The sequence below is a fragment of the Bos grunniens genome, chromosome X (genome assembly GCF_055505025.1).
Source record: "Bos grunniens cultivar Pamir isolate PY7600 chromosome X, Bosgru_T2T1.0, whole genome shotgun sequence".
NCBI lineage: Eukaryota > Metazoa > Chordata > Mammalia > Artiodactyla > Bovidae > Bos > Bos grunniens.
Genome location: NC_141194.1, coordinates 59378229 through 59399587, shown reverse-complemented (window position 1 = coordinate 59399587; position 21359 = coordinate 59378229). Strand labels below are relative to the sequence as shown.

Sequence of the window (21359 nt, the reverse complement as noted above, 5' to 3'; positions counted from 1 at the left end):
TGTTATGACAACCTCTAAGTACATCTATGCTGTTGCAAATTGCATTACTTCATTCTTTTTAATGGCTGTGTAATATTCCATTGCATATATGCACCACATGTTCTTTATCTATTCCTCTGTTGATGAATGTTTAGGTTAGCTTCATGTCTTGGCTATTGTAAACAGTGCAGGAATGAACATTGGGTTGCATATATCCTTTCAGATCATGTTTTTTCTCTGGATATATGCCCAGGAGAGGGATTGCTGGGCCCTTGCTGTTGTTGTTCACTCACCCAATTATGTCCAACTCTTTGTGACCACCTGGACTGCAACACTCCAGGCCTCTCTGTCCCTCACCATCTCCTGAAGTTTGCCTAAGTTCATGTTCATTGCATTAGTGATGCTATCCAGCCATCGCATCCTCTGAGGACCATATGCTAATTCTATCTTTAGTTCCTTCCACCTTTTTCTTCATCTCCATTCTCACCCTGTTGTCTGTATATCTAAGTTCATGACTTAGACTCTGCCAAATCCTCCCACTTCTCAACAGACTCTTTTCTCCTTGTTTCTTTACTTCACTTCTTTCTCTCATTTATTTTCTTATTATAAGGAACATCAAGGACTTATGAGCATGCTTCAACTCTTTTACTAGGTGGCAAAAACACAGTGTTCTCTTCCAAAGTCTCCCACAGCAATGTACATATCCAAATATGTCAATCAGTATTACTTGAGCTACAAGGGTGATGCATAGAATTCTGCAAGTCATTTACTTCACAATGGTGCCTGGCTGAGAAGGTAAATTGGGTCAATGTGCCCTGGGATAGGTCTGAATTCAAGAGGTGCCTATTTTTAATTCACAGAAAGTTACAATAAGAACCAGTGTCATCACAATATTGTAATTATCCTCCAATTAAAAATAAAATAAAATTTAAAAAAGAACCAGTTCCAGCAAGGTGCATGTGTAATTAAAATATTACTGAGCCTTGGGGTTAGAATTGAGGTACTCAATGTCTAGAGAATGAAGACTTAAAATCATAGTAGATTCATGTTGATGTATGGCAAAACCAATACAATATTGTAAAGTAATTAGCCTCTAATAAAATAAATAAATTTAAAAATAAATCAATAAATTTATAATTTAAAAAAATGAGCAATGAAAATATAGATGGTAACAGCCATCTTAACAATAATTGTCCTCCACATGGATCCAATGTTAGGGGTAGAAAAGCTGTTTTTAAAAGACATCCTAATAAATAAACACCAGATATTTCAAAAAGAAAATAAAAAACCATAGATTCTTGAAGGAGGAAAAAAAAAAAAAAAAACTCTTAAAGTCCCATGGATGATGGGAAAGGACTGATCTTGAATCTCAAAAAGTGATATTTCTCACTTAGGACTCCAGGTCATGTCTAACAGAGAAAGAGCATGGTTGTAGGGGCCAGCACATAGGGATGAAGAGGTTAGTTTGGGAAAGAATGGAGAAACTATTAGGATAACAACTTGGATAACAACAAATTTTATAGGCTGAGGTTTCTCCAAGGTAAGATAGAATCAAGTCTATTTTACCTAGAAACCTATACCAAGCAAATCATCCAGACTAAGATCATCATATATAACAAGGGTTCTCATCTGTTTTTCATAATGTTCATGTGTTGGAAAGATTGAAGGCAGCAGGAGAAGGGGACGACAAAGTATTAGGTGGTTGGATGGCATCACTGACTCGATGGGCATGAGTTTGGGCAAGCTCTGGGAGTTGGTGATGGACAGAGAAATCTAGTGTGCTGCAGCCCATGGGGTCACAAAGAGTCAGACATGACTGAGTGAGTGAACTAAACTGAACTCATCTGTTTGTGCTTCCATTTTTCCTTTTTCAATTTTCTTAGTTATTTAGTAAAGTTCTTTCCAAAATATACATGTCCACATATGAATCAGTTTAGTTGAAGTGCCTAGCAGTAGTAGAATAGGTGTAGCACTTCTAAGATACAATAGTTGTCTTGTGATGTTCTAGCTGGAATATTGGATAAGATAGAATGTTGAAAAAGTTAAGAATATAAATGTACCCTTAGGCAAGGGTTCTTAATCTGAATTCTCTTAAGCTCTGACAATGTGTGGAAAATTTCACTTACATTGCATATGTACATTTTGAATATGAGGATGGAAAGAAAGTCCACAAATATCCTCAGATTTGAAACACAAAAACACTAGCCTCCCCTAGAACAGTAATAGAAATTCCTTCCTAAAAACCCAGATAATTATCGTAGTGTATATTCTTCCATGCTACTCTCTCTATTTGTCCCACCCTCACCTCTCCCCCATTGCTCCTGTGTTCATGAGCATATATACTATCATATATAAAATAGATAAGCAGTGGGAATTTGCTGTATGACTCAGGGAACTCAAACTAGGGCTCCGTAATAACCTAGGAGGGAGAGAATTCAAGAGGAAAGGGAGATATGTATACCTGTGGCTGATTCATGTTGATGTATAGCAGAAACCAACACAATATTGTAAATCAATTATCCTTTAATTAAAAATAAATATTAAAAAAAAACAGGTATTTTGGATAAACACCAGATATATTTTTTGGATATTTGGATTTTAGATTGAGCTCTGCCACAAACTTGCTCTAGTAGATCCTCTAGGCCTCATGCTGCATATCTGTAAAATAAGGAAGTGGATTACAAGATCTGCAAGGGCCCTTAAAGTTCTAAAGATTTAATTTTGTAAGAACAAATTGCCCTGATTTGCCAAACTCTTGGGATGACTCTCTAAGTTCAATTTGTATAAATACAATCGGATAAGACACTGTTCAGCACTTTCTCAATAGCTTAATTTGGCTTTGCTTTTATTCTCTTTCATCCCCTAAAGTCCCATGAAATGGAAGAAGGTTGTGGGAGGATTGACTTTTTCAACTCAGCCTAAGCTTATGTAGAGTAACTTAGGCTTTATATGGCTAGGTCACGGTTTGATTTTTTACCCTGTACTGACTGGTCAAGACACTTTTGGTGAGGCATAGATAGACCGTGAGTCTCTAGTCAGTTTACTACTCCTTTTCCAGAAAGGTTTTCAGGTCTTTTAAGTTTTCAGAGATAAGTGAGAACTTAAAGCCTTTATTAGTACATATTTGGGTGAAGACAATTATCTGAGAAAAGTTATAGGACTAAGATTGAGCCAGTTTAAAGGGTAGCAGAGAAAAGGGAAATAATTTCATTTTCAACTTGTTTCTTATTGTCCAAGATTGTGGCAAAAGAAGGGTGTGACAACAACAAATAATAGTCTTTAGTGTGTTCACCCTATGACTTGCTTGCTACCTTTGGGGACAAAAGAAAAGCTAAGGTTTTTTGTAGTTAATGTTATGTCCTACACTTTTCCTCACTACTTTTCCAAATAGCCTCCTTTTTACCACCACAGCTGGGGTTTCCCAGGTGGCGCTAATGGTAAAGAATCCTCCTGTCAATGTAGGAGACACAAGAGATGCAGGTTCTGTCTCTGGATCAAGAAGATCACTTGGAGTAGTAAATGGCAACCTACTCTAGTATTCTTGCCTGATAAACCCCATGGACACAGGGGCCTAGTGGACTATAGTCCATGGGGTCACAAAGAGTCAGACAAAATTGAGCATATAATACACACATACCAGCCACTAGACGTCCTCTGATTGGAGATTCTAGATTGAAGGGGAGTAGATGAAGGCTGCCCTTCTATTACTGAGTCCAAGTTCACTCTGCTCACCACATGACAAGCCAATGAATCCCAGAGATGAGGTGTTGAGGCAAGGAAGATGACTTAATTCAGAAAGTCAGATGACTGAGAAGATGGCAGCCTACTACCTCAAAATTACTGTCTTGCTGGGTTCTGGATGCCAGGTTCTTTTGTAGAGTCAGAGAGAAAGAAGCAATGAGTAACTAAAGTCAAAAGGTAAAATAAAGAGTGAGAGTCAATGGGGAAGTAAAATGAAAGGGTCTTCAGTCTTGCAAAACATCTCCAAAGGAATGGGCTGTATTTGGAAGGGGTGTGTTAATCTCTCTATTCACAGATGAATAGGGACAGATTATCTCTCTATTAGCTGAACAAAGGCCCTTTAGTTTACAGTCAGGCAGAGGGGCAGGTTCCTCTGAGACAAGCTATGATCTTAATAACAAAAGCAAGGAAAAACAAGTCAAAGAAACAGTTTCACATGGAGTCAGAATTGGCTTCTTCTCTGGAACAATTTCCCACTGTCAAAGTCCATTCCACAACTTTGTGGGAAAAAAGAGTGTAATGATCATTCTGGCTTAGTCAGATGGATCTTTCTGGGAGTGTACTCCATCTTTGCCAGTGTTACAAACGTTGAGACTTGTCTTCCTTTTGTTCCTCTTTTGGAAAGTATATATTTTATACCTGACATTCTCCAGGGGATCTTCCTATCCCAGGGATCAAATTCAGGTCTCCTGCATTGCAGACAGATTCTTTACCTTCTGAGCCACGAGGGAAGCCCAAACTTAGAATACTGAACTTCAAATCCATAATTTGAAGTTAAGAAATTTAGTGATTTTCTATGCATGGGAAGATGCAAGAGTCACAGCTCATCAGAATAATTTCCTTGGTATGTACCTCAGCCATTTGGAGCCTATAATTCTGCATTTTCACATTTTCCTCAGATTTGACCATAGGGATAGGATGCAGTCTGATGACTGCCAGGTGGCAGGCATTCCCTTCCTCAGGTTTCACTGGCTTCATGTTGAAGGGCTGCAACTGCTGATTCCATTCCTCAGGTCTTCCCCTCTTGGCCATGTATTTGACCAATATTTGAGAGACATTTCATGATCAATTGTTGTCCAATGGAGCTGGGAAGCTCGTCCCAAAGGCAAACTTTGATATACCACTCTAGGTGATAAGTTTTGGATCAGACCCTATCAATAATTAAAAATTCTCTGGATTATAGCAATAATCCAGGAGACATTTTCCCTTGTTGCTTCTTACCATACCTAGAATTACACTATTGCAATTATTTTATGTTCAAATGTTATTTCCCCAAAATATTTAGCCATAGATGTTTTTATGGAGGCCTAATTACACATTGGTTACTGCAAGAGACAACAATCTTATAAATTAAACAGGATATAAGTAATGTACACAATGATATACTGCAGCAGGGAGACACAAAACACAATTTGAAAACAAAGAACAAATTCAAATAATGATTAGTATGACTAGTTATAATCCAGATGCAATAATCAAGTGACTAATGGAGCCATAACTAATTTAATGAGCTATCTGTAGTTTCATTATACTGGCCATGCATACTTATGCATGGCTTAATCTTTGAGACAAGCATATATTACTTGGAAGGATCAATCAGGTATAGAGAAAAAGAAATGTTCCAAAAGGAATAATCAACCAAACTATTGCAAGTCATACTTAATTGAAGAAGTTTTTTTTGTTTGTTTGTTTTTACACCCAGAGAACTCAGATTTAAACCAATAACCCTTTTATATAGAAACCATACAAATTATAACCATATTTACCAGTTTACTCAGTTCTATGTAAATAGACCTTCTTGGTTAACAGTTTTATGAAGCCATCATGTTTCTCAATAGAATTCTTCAATTTTTTACCCAGTTCCGTATAATGCTCTGGAAGTTCTTTTTCATAAATCTTCTTGAAGAGGAAGCACTTTTACAAAGGCACCAGAGTGAATTCATAACAGTCTATATTAACAAAAGACTTAAAGATGGCAAGTTTAAATCTAATTACAATGCAATTCACCTTTAAAGCAACCTAATTACTACTGTAACAAACAACACCTTCAGACAACTAAAATTATGACTGATTATATTCTATTAGGACATATCAGATTCTAGGAACTCCATATAATCTCTAGAATATCTGTACCATTTGCCAAATACTGTAACTTAAAATTTAGTACTCATTTCACACCTCCCTGATAGCTTAACATATCAAGTGAACTTGATTAGTTTAATATCTCCCTTTGGGGTATCTTGGGGCCTCTTTGAAGCACCCCAAAGTTATCTAGAGGTCAAAATAACTTTATTTTAATTTGATTTGGGAAGTCCTGTCAAAGGAACACAATGAAAAACATTTTAAAATACAGCAGGTCCATAGATAACTGTTAAACTTAGCCAACGTGGCAATAAAAGATTTCAAAGGCAAATATAGATTATTTTAAGAGGTATGTAAGCTTGAGATCTGTTATCAAAGTCAATTTAGCATCCTCAGAAATCTTGTTTGTTTTAACAGAGAGAAAAACCAAATTTACATTTTGTACCAGGTTACTTTAAAATTTCATTTACTCAATTAAACTTATTTTAGGCTTAGTCAATCCTGACTGATGATGTACAAAACCCTTTTGTGGGTCTGTTTTCCACAAACCTTTCATCACTAAACATTTCAGCACAATTTAAACTTTCAAGTTGTAAAATACCTGGAGAGATCCTAAAACATATATTTCTAAAAGTTTACTCAAAACACTTCTTATCTGTATTTTCTTTCCTTAAATATTATTTATCTAAAAAAACAAAACAAAACAAAACAAAACACCTTCTATTTCATTTATATTCCTTTAAAAGTTTCTTTACATTGAATTGACTTCCCTGGTGGCTCAGATGGTAAAGCGTCTGTCTGCAATGCAGGAGACCCAGGTTCGAGCCCTGTGTTGGGAAGATCCCCTGGAGAAGGAAATGGCAACCTACTCCAGTGCTATTGCCTGGAAAATCCCATGGACAGAGGAGCCTGGTAGGCTATGGGGTCGCAAAGAGTCGGACATGACTGAGCAACTTCACTTTCAACTTCACTTTCACTTTACATTGAATTGGGCCACCACTTACTTGTAGGTATGTCACTTAGCTTGCTGATGTGTTACAAAGAGCTCATACTGATTCTCAAGGTCTAGTGGAAGCCAAATAGTCCAGCATCTTGGCTCACATAGCCATCATTTTGATGTGGAACTTTTGTAACTGCTTCCATAGCCTTCCTGTGAATGTCCTTGATATTGACGCTTTTTTGGTAATAGCATGATAGTACAAAACTATTTATAAATGACAATGTTGCAGGAAGGGGAATCCCTTCCAGGGCCTGAAACTGGGCTCTCGTCTAACACTCAAAAATGAATTGTCCAAGGAGACACATGTGCTGACAAAGCAAGAGAATTTACTGGGAAAGGGCACCTGGGTGGAGAGCAGTAGGGTAAAGGAACTCAGGAGAACAGCTCTGCCATGTGGAAGTCTCCAGTTTTATGGTGATGGGATTAGTTTAGTTAGTTTTATGGTGATGGGTTGCCTTTAGCCAATCATTCTGATTCAGAGTCCTTCCTGGTGGTGCATGCCTTGTTCAGCCAAGATGGATGCCAGCAAGAAGGATTCTGGGAGGTGGTCAGACATGTGGTGTCTCCCTTTGACTTTTCCCAAACTCTTCTGGTTAGTGATGGCTTATCAGTTCCATGTTCCTTACCAGGTACTCCTATCATAAAATAATTCATGTAAATGGTTACTACGAACAACTCATGCAAATGCCTGGCCAGGGTGGGTGGTTTCAGTCAGTGTGTTTCCCCTAACAACAAGACTTAAAAGTCATGGTTCAACATCTGATTGACTGATAAAGACACTTGGGCAATGTGTGCCTAGTTGCTCAGTCATGTCTGATTCTTTGCAACCCCATGGACTGTAGCTTGCCAGGCCCCTTTGTCCATAAAGATTCTCTAGGCAAAAATACTGGGGTGGGTTGCCATGCCCTCCTCCAAGGGGTCTTCCCAACCCAGGGATCGAACCCAGGTCTCCTGCACTGTACGTGGATTCTTTACAGTCTAAGCCACCAGGGAAGGCCAAGAATATTGGAGTGGGTAGCCTATCCCTTCTTGGACAATACTTATTCCTTAAGTAATCAGAGATGTGAAAAGCAAATATAAATCACTTAAAGGCAAAGGAACATATAATCTGTTATCAAAAATGCATTCCGAGAAAACATTTCTCTGAACAGAAAGAAATGCCAAATCTAACTCTTAGCTTACTCCCAACAAGATTCATTGACCCAACAAAATTCAATCCAGTCTTAGGAAATCCTGATCACGTGTAACTCTTTTTAGTTCTTCTTCTTTTTTTTTTTTTCCTTCCCACCTTCTTCTACTGAAACACGTCATAGTTTCCCTAAACATTTTCCACAACGAGGTCCATTTCTTGCTGACAAATTTGTAACAGATATAATACCTTATTCATGTTAAACCTAGGCACAGTGAAAGTATTACACTTAATATTATATTTAATATGCTGTGACTCAGGGCATATCTATATTATTGTAATTAGACAATAAATTTAAACATTAATTCTAGATACTAATTTTATATTAAATACTTCCCAGTTGATGTGAACCTGAAAGTCATTTAACTTAATTTCTCTTGTATTTAGAATTGTTTTTCTTTTTCTTTTGGTTTATAAGTACTTATTATTGTTATATAAGCCAATTAAATAGAGCTCTTTATAACCATCAACCGTGGTAATGCTATCTTCCCCAGAATATAACTATAAACACACAAACAATGAGGCTTCAGTTCTTACTTCAAAATTTTATGTCTGAATCAGGTACAGCGATGTGTAACCCATCAGTTTACCAAAGAGATTGGATTAAAATTGGGGTTCTCAGAGATGAAACAAGTCAGACTCACTTGGCTAGATGGCTAAATATTAATATTTGCAGGAAAAGCAATTTCTAATTACTTGGCAAAAACTAACTTCTAAATTACTTTATTCTCTCCAAAATTTGCATTTCAAAAAGACAGCAGAGATAAGATTACCAGACAAGGGAGGATATTTGCATCTCAAAGATACAGGCAAGTTCTTTTACAGGCAAGTTCTTTCTAGAATGACTTTGTTTCCCCTTTGTTTAATATTTACAAGCTTCAGAAAATGAACAGGGAAAATTTGGGGAGTGATGAAAGGAATTTTGGAACCACCCTTCTGGTTTCGTGAAGACTGCATTTATAAACCAAAGACAGTTTGTTTGTCCCTCCTTTCCCACAGGAATGGGTGGTCTCTCTAACAAGGACTGACACATCTATCCACCCACATTGGAAAGCTTCACCCCTTCCTCTACCCTAAAGAAGGCCTCTTAAGATCAGAGGCAACACCCATGCTCCCGCAAATCTATCTGAACCAGGGAGGAAAGAGGCAAAGGCAACAGGAAAAATAAGGAAGACATACTGAGGAGCCCGTCCTATAATTTCAAATAAGGAAGACAGACTGAGGAGTCTGCCCTATAATTTCAACAGCCAACCCACTCCAGTACTCTTGCCTGGAGAATCCCATGGAGGGAGGAACCTGGTAGGCTACAGTCCATGGGGTCGCAAAGATTCGGACATGACTGAGCGACTTCACGTTCACTTTCACTTTTTCAGTCCTCAGCTTAAGGGAGGAGGGCCCTTAAGGAAAGGAAGGCCCTCACCCGTTTGGGTGGCAACTACTGTGGCACAGTGAGCTGTGTGCCTTTTCAACATATCAGAGTGTAACCCTCTGAGTAAGCCAGAGTTCCTCAATTGTTCCCACAGACACTCACCTGTTTGCAGAGGGTTCAAGGAGAAAGAAATGAGAAAACTGTAGAGAAAACCTTAGAGGAAGCAGCTAGTTCCAGATGTCTGTGCATTACCAAAGTAACCAGAATAAACCAAAGCCTAGCCAATCTGAAAGTCACATTAACATGACTTACCATTCTCATTAGACCAGTGATCTTTCTCCAAAGTGTCTTATAACACGGAGTTTCCCTTTGTTAGGTAGTTAGAATAGGAAACAGGAATCCAGAATGGCCGCAGCTAAAAGACAAGGAAGGAAAAAGCCCTGGAAAATAGAACAAAGAAAGGTCCGAGGACTGCAGTGAGGACCTCAGGTAGAACAAACACTCCTGGCTAGCCCAATTTACATAGGGCAGGCCCAGGGGGGTGGAGAAGGCAATGGCAACACACTCCAGTACTCTTGCCTGGAAAGTCCCATAGACGGAGGGGCCTGGTGGGCTGCGGTCCATGGGGTTGCACAGAGTCGGACACGACTGATGCGACTTAGCAGCAGCAGCAGGCCTGGGGGGAGGAAAAGATATATAAAAAGAGGAGCCAAAGGGCCAGGGGTCTCTCTCTCTCTCCTGTGTGCTGGTGTGCTCCCCTACTCTCTTCTCTTCACGTTTTTGGGTCAGCATGCCCTCACACCTCAAGGATGGATTTTCCTGCTATTTTGTAAATAAAATAGAGCTGTAACACGAAGTTGTAATACTGATCTGTTTAAGAGCTATAACACAGTTTGTTCGAGACCTGAGCACTATAACACAGTCTGTCCAAGACCCGAGAGCTGTGATGCACAGAGGGCTGTAATGTATGTTACTCCAAATCTTTGCTGTGATGAGACAGAATCAAGGGTCATACACTCGCCTGACACCTTCTCAAGGATAACACCTCTAATTGGAGCCAAAGCCCCCCAGACGGGAGCCAAAGCTTCCCAGGTTGGACAAGTTCAAAAACCTCTGGTGGGACCCTGATATCAAGCTATTCTGGGAAAAAAGTTTATTTGAACATTTAATTTACAAAGGAGAGTAGTATCTATTAGAGAGGCAATCAACTGTTCCCCAATGTCAAAGTTATCTGGGACTATTGTAAGGGAAACTAGAATTGGATGGCTCACGTCCAAGGGATTATTGGAGTGTTCCTCTCCTTTGTAAAGTGTTTCTAACTGCCAGATTATTTGTGAGCCATTCAGAGGTCATTGCTCCTCTAAACTTAACATATCTAATAAATACCCCAAAGAGCTTTCCTTTGGAATAGATGAAATATTTCCTATTTTTGCAAGCTTAATAACACCAAAACACAAAAGATGCAGGCAAATTTCAACAAAACACACAGATTTCAGCATTAATGCATACAGACAAACCCACTCCCAAATCAGGTAAATAAATTTACCCTACAAAACAAATGAACTAGTTTCAACTAGGCTGCCCACTCCAATAACTAGCTCCCCAGTGAACTTGTTCAAACTGAACCAGTTCCCAAATCAGGTAAATGATTTTACCCTATGAATTAGCTAATTCCAGGTAGAGTATGCTTGCCCTATAAGAACTACTTCCCCAATGAAACAATTCAGGGTAGCTCCAGCAATACTTCCCTTCTCCAGTAGGGTACCCCAACCAAGTTTGATGTCCCATAAAGGAAAAGTCCAAATTAAGAGAAAAAAAAAATGCTCCAGGTGTGCACACTGGAGTGACTTACCCTCCAATACTGAGACCATCAGATCGTAACAAAAAAGAACACACAAAACAAGGGAACCAATTGAATCGGTTATCAAATTGGGTAGATTTACCCTACAAAGGAAATTGAGTCCATAGACTTGTAGAAGTTTGTCAGTTCCTTGTCTCAACTGCCAAGCACTAGAGGCATCCAGGGAATATTGGCTTCAGGGAATATTGAAGAAAAGAACCTCAGGACAAATGGTTCTGGCAGCTGCTTGGGTCTTGCTCTAATATTCCCTGAGCAGCAAGGCTCCTGGCTGGCTAAGCTAAATTGTTATCAAGTCCAAACTTGCTCTGCTCACCACAAGAGAGGCCAATGAATCTGAGATGAAGTGTTGAAGCAAGGAAAATTACTTTATTCAGAAAGTCAGCTGACCAAGAAGATAGCAGGCTAGCACCTCAAAATAACCATCTTGTTATTTTGGATGCCAGGTTCTTTATGACTTCCCTGGTGGCTCAGACGGTAAAGCATCTGCCTGCAATGTGGGAGACCCGGGTTCAATCCCTGGGTTGGGAAGATCTCCTGGAGAAGGAAAAGGATTTTCCAGTATTCTTGCCTGGAAAATCCTATGGATGGAGGAATCTGGTAGGCTATAGTCCATGGGGTCGCAAAGAGACACGACTGAGCAATTTCACTTCACTTTTGTAGAGTCAGAGAGAAAGAAGAAATGAGGAACTAAAGTCAAAAGGCAAAACAAAGAGTGAGAGGCAATGGGGAAGTAAAGTGAAAGGGTCTTCAGTCTTGCAAAACATCTCCAAGGGAATGGGCAGCATTTGGAAGGGGCATATTAATATCTTTATTCACAGATGGGCAAGGACAGATTACCTCTCTATGGGTTGAACAAAGACACTTTAGCTTACAGTGAGGCAGAGGAGCAGGGTCCTCTGAAAGTGAAAATGAAGTCTCTCACTCATGACCGACTGACTCTCTGTGACCCCATGGACTGTAGCCTATCAGGCTCCTCCGTCCATGGAATTTTCCAGGCAAGAGTGCTGGAGTGGATTGCCATTTCCTTCTCCAGAGGACCTTCCTGACCCAGGAATTGAAGCCGGGTCTCCTGCATTGCAGGCAGACACTTAACCATCTGAGCCATCAGGGAAGCCCAAGGCAAGCTGTAATCCAAATAACAAAAGCAAATGAAAGCAAGTCAAATAAACAATTCCAAACATGGAGTCAGAATTGGCTTCTTCTCTGCAACACTTCTGTTTCCAAAGGATAGAATCCAGGGTTTTGCTCAGTCATGATTAAGACATTCTTTATCCCATCCAACTTATTTCTTATGCAATGGTCTTGTACAGTTGTAATTGCCCAGGTATTCAGACAAGTGACTTGACTTTCACCAGAAGGGCAGGCTCAGTGGTAGGCATTCAGTAAATCTTAAATCTTGAAAATAGAAAGAGATTAGGATTCTTCTAACTTCATTTCCCAATTCATTTTACCAGAACTTCATTTTCCTCAGGATTCTGTCTGCTAAGAATAAGGGGAGGGCTGCATGTTTAGTGGGCCAGTGGATTCAACTGAAAAATATTTCACCACTCCTCTTCATAGCAAGCTCTTTATCATTCTCCTTTTCTCTTTGTCTTTATCTTTTTCTCTTCTATGCCTCAGAATGATGTCCTCATTCTTCTTAGTTTCCATTGCTCTGACATGCTAGGAGATAACAGTCAGTAACATCAACATTTCTGTGCTCTTTAAACACTTAATATTATAGCTACTCTGAAAATCAGGTCCACAAGGTACATGCATCATCATTCTACAAATATCTATTAAACACCTGCAATGTTCCAAGAGATAATCCAAGTTTTGAAAAAGAGAAGAGAGTAATAAAAATGGCTAACAATTATATAGCACTTACTATGTGTCAAACACTATTTTGCTACTTCCCATGGAATTATCTTGTTTGCTTTTGCTTTTATAATATTATGAAATATATGTCATACTAATCCAGTTTCACGTATGAGCAAGCTGAAAAACAGAGAGGTTAAGTAATGCTGAAGAACTGATGCTTTTGAACTGTGATGTTGTAGAAGACTCTTGAGAGTCCCTTGGACTGCAAGGAGATCCAACCAGTCCATCTTAGAGGAGATCAGTCCTGGGTGTTCATTGGTAGGACTGATGCTGAAGCTGAAACTGCAATACTTTGGCCACCTGATGTGAAGAGCTGACTCATTTGAAAAGACCCTGATGCTGGGAAAGATTAAGGGCAGGAGGAGAAGGGGACGACAGAGGATGAGATTGTTGAATGGCATCACCGACTCAATGGACATGAGTTTGGGTGTACTCCGGCAGTTGGTGATGGACAGGGAGGCCTAGCGTGCTGCGGTTCATGGGGCTGCAAAGAGTTGGACAAGACTGAGTGACTAAACTAAACTCAAGTAACTTTCTTAAGGTCACAATCCTGTAAGTAATGGAGCCATGCAGTTGGGAATCCAATCCAGACACCATTATCAGAAAATGAACTCTTAACCTGTTATATTATATCCTCATGGACCATATAGTTTTGCTGTAGAGACACAATAAACATATAAAGAAATAAAAATAAAAATAAAAATTTTGTAGTAGGTTTATATTTGTACCAAATAAAGCAGAGTAAGTTGGGGGAAAGTGACAAGAGGTGTGTGTTGTTTCTAATGGGATAGAAAGGGCATACCTCTCTGAAGAGATGACATTTCAGCAGAAACCTAAATAAACTTGCTATGTATTCCAGGTAGAGTGTGTAGAAATCACAGAAGTCCTAAAATAAGAGTGAGAAGAGAGAATTCTAGCATTACCAGAAAGGCCTTTGTGAGTGAGATGTGATAAACAAGAGATGTCCAAGAGGTGTGCATTGAACAAATGGAGGGCTTTGTCAATTATGGCAAATAATTGAGCTTTTAATTATAGTAGTATTCATCCTTTTAAGTAGATGAGAAATATGATCTGATCTAGATTTTATAAAAGGTCACTTTGGTTTCTGTGAGGCAAACAGATTTTAAAAGAATATCAATGAAAGAAGGCTATCACTGCAATTGTGGAGACAAGAGATTAACAGTTTAGCCAAAGACAGTAGAAGTGGTGAAAAGTGGCCAGATTCAGAATACATAAAGCTGACATATCTTGCTAACAGATAGACTGTGGAGAAGGAGAGATTAGTTGTTTAGCTCTCACAAGACATTAATACCTTCATAATTGCATCTTTTAACTGAGTTTTATTTCCCTTTCCCTCCTCTCTCTCTCACTGAAGAAAAGAATTTTTCTATCTGGGATAACATTTGACCATTCATACCATAATAGGGTGGTATTTTAAATTATTATTAATAATTTAAAATTAATTTAATCATCAATAACTAATAATAATTTTAATCTAAATTGCATAATATATGTAATATGAATTACTATTATGCACATACTCTTTCATCTATTCATAGAATATGTTAATTCTAGTTTCAGGTGCTCAATATTCAATAAAGAAAATTTTCATGGTTTTTGACAACATGTAGCTCATTGCTTGGTCACACTCAGGGCTGGGCAATTTCCACCCAAACTGTTTGTTTATAACCATCCCCCATCATACACACACTCTAGGAAAAGTTAATAGTTACCAGGGGCTTTAACATGCTCAAAACTTTACCTTTGTCATCTTGATTCCTCATAACAACTTTTCAAGGTTAGTATCATTCCATTTTAAAGATGAGTTTCTAACTTGGCAAAGGAAGCAGCAGTAGTAAAAGGCAACATACATTTTATTTTATTTTTTTTTTCATGTTAGGCACATTTATTTTATTCAGTTCCCATGACAATACTTTTATGACATTTTCTCTACGGTCAAGTTCCCATTGAGTACTGTGTTATGGGCTACAGTCCATGGGGTCACAAAGAGTCAGACAGGACTGAGCAACTTCGCTTCCTTTCTTTCACTTCCTATTCTCTCTAGAATTGTGCCCCCTTGAGAGCTGGCTGCTTTGACAGTTCTGAAATCTAATATCTGTCTCCCCAGTCTCTTAGCAACTATTCTCTGCCAGGCTTTGTGGACTCTATCCCTGCACCAAGAATTGGCAAACACACCAGATAAAAGCAGTGTCAAAAATTGCAACATGCATTTTAATATTAAGCCTTAAGAAGTATAGTGTTAATACATAGTTAATATAGTTAATACATGTTGATATAGTTAATACCTCTGCCTTCTCAGTTAGCCATTGCATGTGTGTGTACTCAGTCACTTCAGCTGTGTCTGACTCTTTGTGACCCTATGGACTGTTGCCTGCCAGGCCCCTCTCTCCATAGGATTCTCTAGACAAAAATACTGGGGTGGGTTGCCATGCCCTTGTCCAGGGGATATTCCCAACCCAGGTATTGGACCCGTGTCTTCTGCATATGCTGCATTGAAGGTGGATTTTTAACCCACTGAGCCACCTGGTAAGCCCCTCAGTTTAGCCAGACTTGGGTTTAAATCCCAGTTAGGCATTTACCACTTATTTAACATTGGACAAGTTATTTAACCTAAGCATCAGTTTCTTCAAATTATAAAATGAGACAAGGATAAGAATAACCTCCCTCCCCCTTATACTGCTGCTGCTGCTGCTAAGTTGCTTCAGTCATGTCCGACTCTGTGCAACCCCATAGATGGCAGCTCACCAGGCTCCTCCGTCCCTGGGATTCTCCAGGCAAGAATACTGGAGTTGGTTGCCATTTCCTTCTCCAATGCATGCATGCATGCTCAGTCGCTTCAGTCATGTCTGACTCTGTGCAACCTTATGGACAGGAGCCCACCAGGCTCCTCCATCCACAGGATTCTCCAGGCAAGAATACTGGTGTGGGTTGCCATTTCCTTCTCCATCCCCCCTTATAGATTTGCTGTAAATGCTAAATGAGCTAATGTGTGAAGCACTGCAATTCTTACTCTTACTCTTCCCATTGCTCATCTGAACAATCCTTCAGCTAACAATCATCCCAGTTCCATTCTAAACTCTGCCTTAGTATGTTTGGCTGTGATAGCTTTCTTTTATTAGATTCCCCCACCTTCCATGATTCACATATATTATTTCATTTTTTAATCATGGACAGAAAAATGAACATTTTTTCCCAAATATTCAGCTTTCATGAAATGTTGATTTAGAAGAAGCCAGCATTTGGAGGTCTTTTAATTATGGTACATCTGAGGCTTTTTTCACAACAAAAAGGAATGTAGACTTGATTTGCCCTGTCTACAAACTCCATGAAATTGCCTTGTTTCCTCAAATGCTTAGCAAAAATCCCTTGACTTTAAGTTATGGCAATTCAGAGATCCAACTGTAATACTTATTACATCTGAATCTTGTTTCTTCTTGTCAGCCATTCTCGTTTCCTAGGATCCTAGAATTTCAGGTTTGGAGGGAAACTTCAAGATCATCCAGGCCAACACTCTAATCTGGGAAATCTTAGAAAGTTTTGTGCCTTGGCCCATTTGAATCTTTTTCAGAATAATAACATTTTTAATAATTAAAATAAATCATATGGTTATAAAGGGAATCAATTGTATTTAAATACCAAAATTATTTGACATAGTAAGAATCTGAGTTTCTTTATTAACAAAATTAAACTTGTAAGGATAAGCATACATAATATTTCAAGATGGCTAAAAAAAGTAACATGATTTAAAATGATCTATGGTTTATATTGGAAACAAAGTTGAAAATACTGCTAATACTATTGAAACTTTTGTTTATAGTCAATACTGAAGGAAATAGTAAGTTATGGTGAGAGGTTAGTACAAATAAAGTGTATTTTTTCCATCAAAATTTAGGGAAACTAGGTTAAGAAAACTTAGATCTGATATATGATTTATACCTATATTATTCTTGGCATATTCCCTTGAAAAAGTCAAGTAACATTTGCTTGAATTCCTTTAGTGATGGTAGGTCATTACCTATGAGTTGTTCAGGATCTGTTAGGCTGTTCTTCCAGGAAGGTGTCATCTATTTTCAAATAGATTCCGATTATCAGCTCCTGTTGTCTCTAGAGCTTCAGAACTAAGTCAGCTTTCTCTTCCAGAGGACAAACTTATCTTCTAGAAGATAGTTTCTGTTCTTCTTCCTTTTTTTTTTTCCTATTCTCAGTTCAGTTCAGGAGCTCAGTCGTGTCTGACTCTTTGTGACCCCATGAATTGCAGCACGCCAGGCCTCCCTGTCCATCACCAACTCCCGGAGTTTATTCAAACTCATGTCCATCGAGTCGGTGATGCCATCCAGCCATCTCATCCTCTGTCATCCCCTTCTCCTCCTGCCCTCAATCCCTCCCAGCATCAGAGCCTTTTCCAATGAGTCAACTCTTCGTATGAGGTGGCCAGAGTATTGGAGTTTCAGCCTCAGCATCAGTCCTTCCAATGAACACCCAGGATTGATCTCCTTTAGAATGGACTGGTTGGATCTCCTTGCAGTCCAAGGGACTCTCAAGAGTCTTCTCCAACACCACAGTTCAAAAGCATCAATTCTTCTGCACTCAGCTTTCTCCACAGTCCAACTCTCACATCCATACATGACCACTGGAAAAACCATAGCCTTGACTAGACGGACCTTTGTTGGCAAAGTAACATCTCTGCTTTTGAATATGCTATCTGGGTTGGTCATAACTTTCCTTCCAAGGAGTAAGCGTCTTTTAATTTCATGGCTGCAATCATCATCTGCAGTAATTTTGGAGCCCCCAAAAATAAAGTCTGACACTGTTTCTACTGTTTCCCCATCTATTTCCCATGAAGTAATCGGACCAGATGCCATGATCTTAGTTTTCTGAAGTTGAGCTTTAAGCCAACTTTTTCACTCTCCTCTTTCACTTTCATCAAGAGGATTTTTAGTCTCTCTTCACTCTCTGCCATAAGGGTGGTGTCATTTGCATATTTGAGGTTATTGCTATTTCTCCCGGCAATCTTGATTCCAGCTTGTGCTTCTTCCAGCCCAGCGTTTCTCATGATGTACTCTGCATATAAGTTAAACAAGCAGGGTGACAATATACAGCCTTGAGGTACTCCTTTTCCTATTTGGAACCAGTCTGTTGTTCCATGTCCAGTTCTAACTGTTGCTTCCTGACCTGCATATAGGTTTCTCAAGAGGCAGGTCAGGTGGTCTGGTATTCCCATCTCTTTCATAATTTTCCACAGTTTACTGTGATCCACACAGTCAAAGGTTTTTTCTATTCTAATAAGCCACAATTCCTTTATCTCATATTTCTAGGTTGTGGATTTGGGAACTTCACCCTATTTGGCTGGTCTATGAATATTGGCTTCTAATTGCCCATTGTCACCAGAATAATTCAGAAAACCCCAGATAAGACTAAAAAAGTAATGTTGGTAGCAATCACTATCCCCTATATCATCAATGCTATATTTAATTAGTACAACTAAAATTCATGTTAGTCTGGAAAAGTGAGGGCCACATTTCACCATCATCTTTAAAAAAAAAAAAAAAAGCTCACAAATAAATGACCACTTTCATTCAAGCAGTAAGTAGTTCAGATTCCCCTTGGTTTGGAATTACATTTAATTGATAATTATGCCTAATCCAAGCCACCAATTTCCATAGAGAGATGGTTGGAAAAATATTATGGACTGCATACAAACAGTGATTCTGTCATGGGCACAGCTTACACTACACATTTATTTGGGGAAACTTTGAATAGGTTACTTTTGTGACAAGGTAATCAAACTTGACCAATAGCCAACAAATCAGATCTTATTTTCATAGCTGTACAATTTTGGAAGAAAAGTCAAGAACCTATTGAAAAATATGTAGTTTTCGGTGTTACATGGCTACTTTTTTCCTTTTTCTCTACCTCTTATATGTCTGGCTGTCACATCCTTAACCTAAGAAACCTGTTACTATGTATTGCAGACAACCTCCAGTCAACTTGCCTCGAGAAAAGTGACAGAACAACAGTTCTATACCACCACGAACAGAGACTACTCCTTTAAAATCTATAATAATAATGACAATTACCATCTATTGAGCTCTTACCCTATTTTGGGCACCATGTCAAATATCTTATATGCAACAATCTCATTTAATTCTCACAACAATCTTATGAGGTAGATACTATTAAATACTTCATTTTGTATATGAAGAAGCTGAAGCAGAAAGAACTTAAATAACTTCCTAAAGGTAACATAAGTGGTTTAGCTGGGATTTGAATTTAAGTACTTTTTCTCTAGAAACCTTATTTTTACCATTACCTATCTCTATGTCCCCTTCTCGTTTACTCTCACACTGCCCTTCCTTTAATACTTAGTCACATGGAAAATTGAGTAAAGTATGGATTCCTATGTTGAACCCTCACCCCAAAGAGGTTTTTCCAGTATATTTGGAATAGGAATATGTATTCTTAGTATGCTTCCAGGAAATTTGGTTGCCCGAGTAAGATGCAACTCTTAGAGAAGCATTGTGTTGGATTAAAATATAATTGTCATAAATAAAATTACAGATGTAGAAAATAAACTTATGGTTACCAAGGGCTAAGGGGGAGGGAGGGATAAATTGGAAGACTGGGACTGACACACACTACTACACAGAAAATTGATAATTTATAAGAACCTATTGCATAGTATAGCACAGGGAACTCTACTCAGTACTGTGTCAGTTCAGTCCAGTTGTTCAGTCGTGTCCGACATTTTGTAACTCCATAGACTGCAGCACACCAGGCCTCCCTGTTCATCACCTACTCCCAGAACTTATTCAAACACATGTTCATTGAGTTGGTGATGCCATCTCACCATCTTATCCTCTGTTGTCCCCTTCTCCTCCCGCCTTCACTCTTTCCCAGCATCAGGGTCTTTTCCAATGAGTCAGTTCTTCTCATGAGATGGCCAAAGTATTGGGAGTTCCTGCTTCAGCATTAGTCTTTCCAATGAACATTCAGGACTGATTTGCTTTAGGATTGACTGTTGCTTCTTGACCTGTAGTACTGTGTAATGACCTATCTCAGAAAAGAATCTAAATAAGACTGGATAAATCTACAGGTGTAGGGCTTCCCTGATGGTGCTAGTGGTAAAGAACCCACCTGCAAATGCAGGAGACATAAGAGACACTGATTCGATCCCTGGGTCAAGAAGATCCCCTGGAGGAGGGCATGGCAACCCAATCCACTATTCTTGCTTGGAGAATCCCATGGGCAGAGGAATCTGGTGGGCTACCGTCCATAGCATCACAAAGAGTGGGAGAAAACAGAAGTGACTTAGCATGTATGCATGCATATATAAAATGATTCAATTTGCTGTATGACAGAAAGAAGCTCAGCACTGTAAATCAACTATACTCCAATAATTGTTTTTAAAAATAACTATTGTCTACCCATCTGACTGGTCCCCAAAGTCAAATCCCCTGGGGGTTCTCAGTACCTTTGCCAGATCCCCAGTTTGGGAAATCTGTTGTGGGTCCTTGAACTTATTTAACAGTGTGAGAATTTTGATTTGACTTTGGAGGCCAGTGGGAGACTGAGGCAGACTTGCATGTGAGTATCCAGGAGTCTCCTGTCAATAGTTTGGCCTCAGGTCTAACAAAAGGGAGGGAATACAGCTTTGCCCATCAACAAAAAATTGGATTAAAGATTTATTGAGCATGGCCCCTCCATCACATCAAGACCCATTTTGCCCCACAATCAGTCTGTCCCATCAGGAAGTTTCCATAAGTCTCTCATTCTTATTCATCAGGGGGCAGACAGAATGAAAACCACAATCACAGAAAACTAACCAAACTGATCACATGGACCACAGCCTTGTCTAACTCAATGAAACTATAAGCCATGCGGTGTAGGGGTACCACAGATGGAAGGGCCATGGTGGAGAATTCTGGCAAAACGTGGTTCACTGGAGAAAGGAATGGCAAACCACTCCACTATTCTTACTTCGAGAACCCCCTGCACAGAATGAAAAGGCAAAAAGTTGTGACACTGAAAGATGAACTCCCCTGGTTGGTAGGTGCCCAATATGCTACAGGAGAAGAATGGAGAAAAATAAAGAGAAGGAGACAAAGTGAAAACAACACCCAATTATGAATGTGACTGCTGATGGCAGTAAAGTCTGATGCTGTAAAGAACAATATTGCATAGGAACCTGGAATGTTAGGTCCATGAATCAAGGGAAATTGGAAGTGGTCAACCAGGAGATGGCAAGAGTGAACATCAA

General features: G+C 39.1%; 1 long non-coding RNA gene across 1 annotated transcript; it reads right to left on the bottom strand.

Moving 5' to 3' along the window:
* Positions 1 to 2484: 2484 nt before the first annotated feature.
* LOC147340544 (uncharacterized) lies at positions 2485 to 8896 on the bottom strand. Its single transcript, XR_015159450.1, has 2 exons — positions 3617 to 8896; positions 2485 to 2637 (listed from the first exon to the last, which is right to left on the bottom strand). It is a non-coding gene; the product is annotated as an uncharacterized LOC147340544 (long non-coding RNA).
* Between the last annotated feature and the right edge of the window lie 12463 nt (positions 8897 to 21359).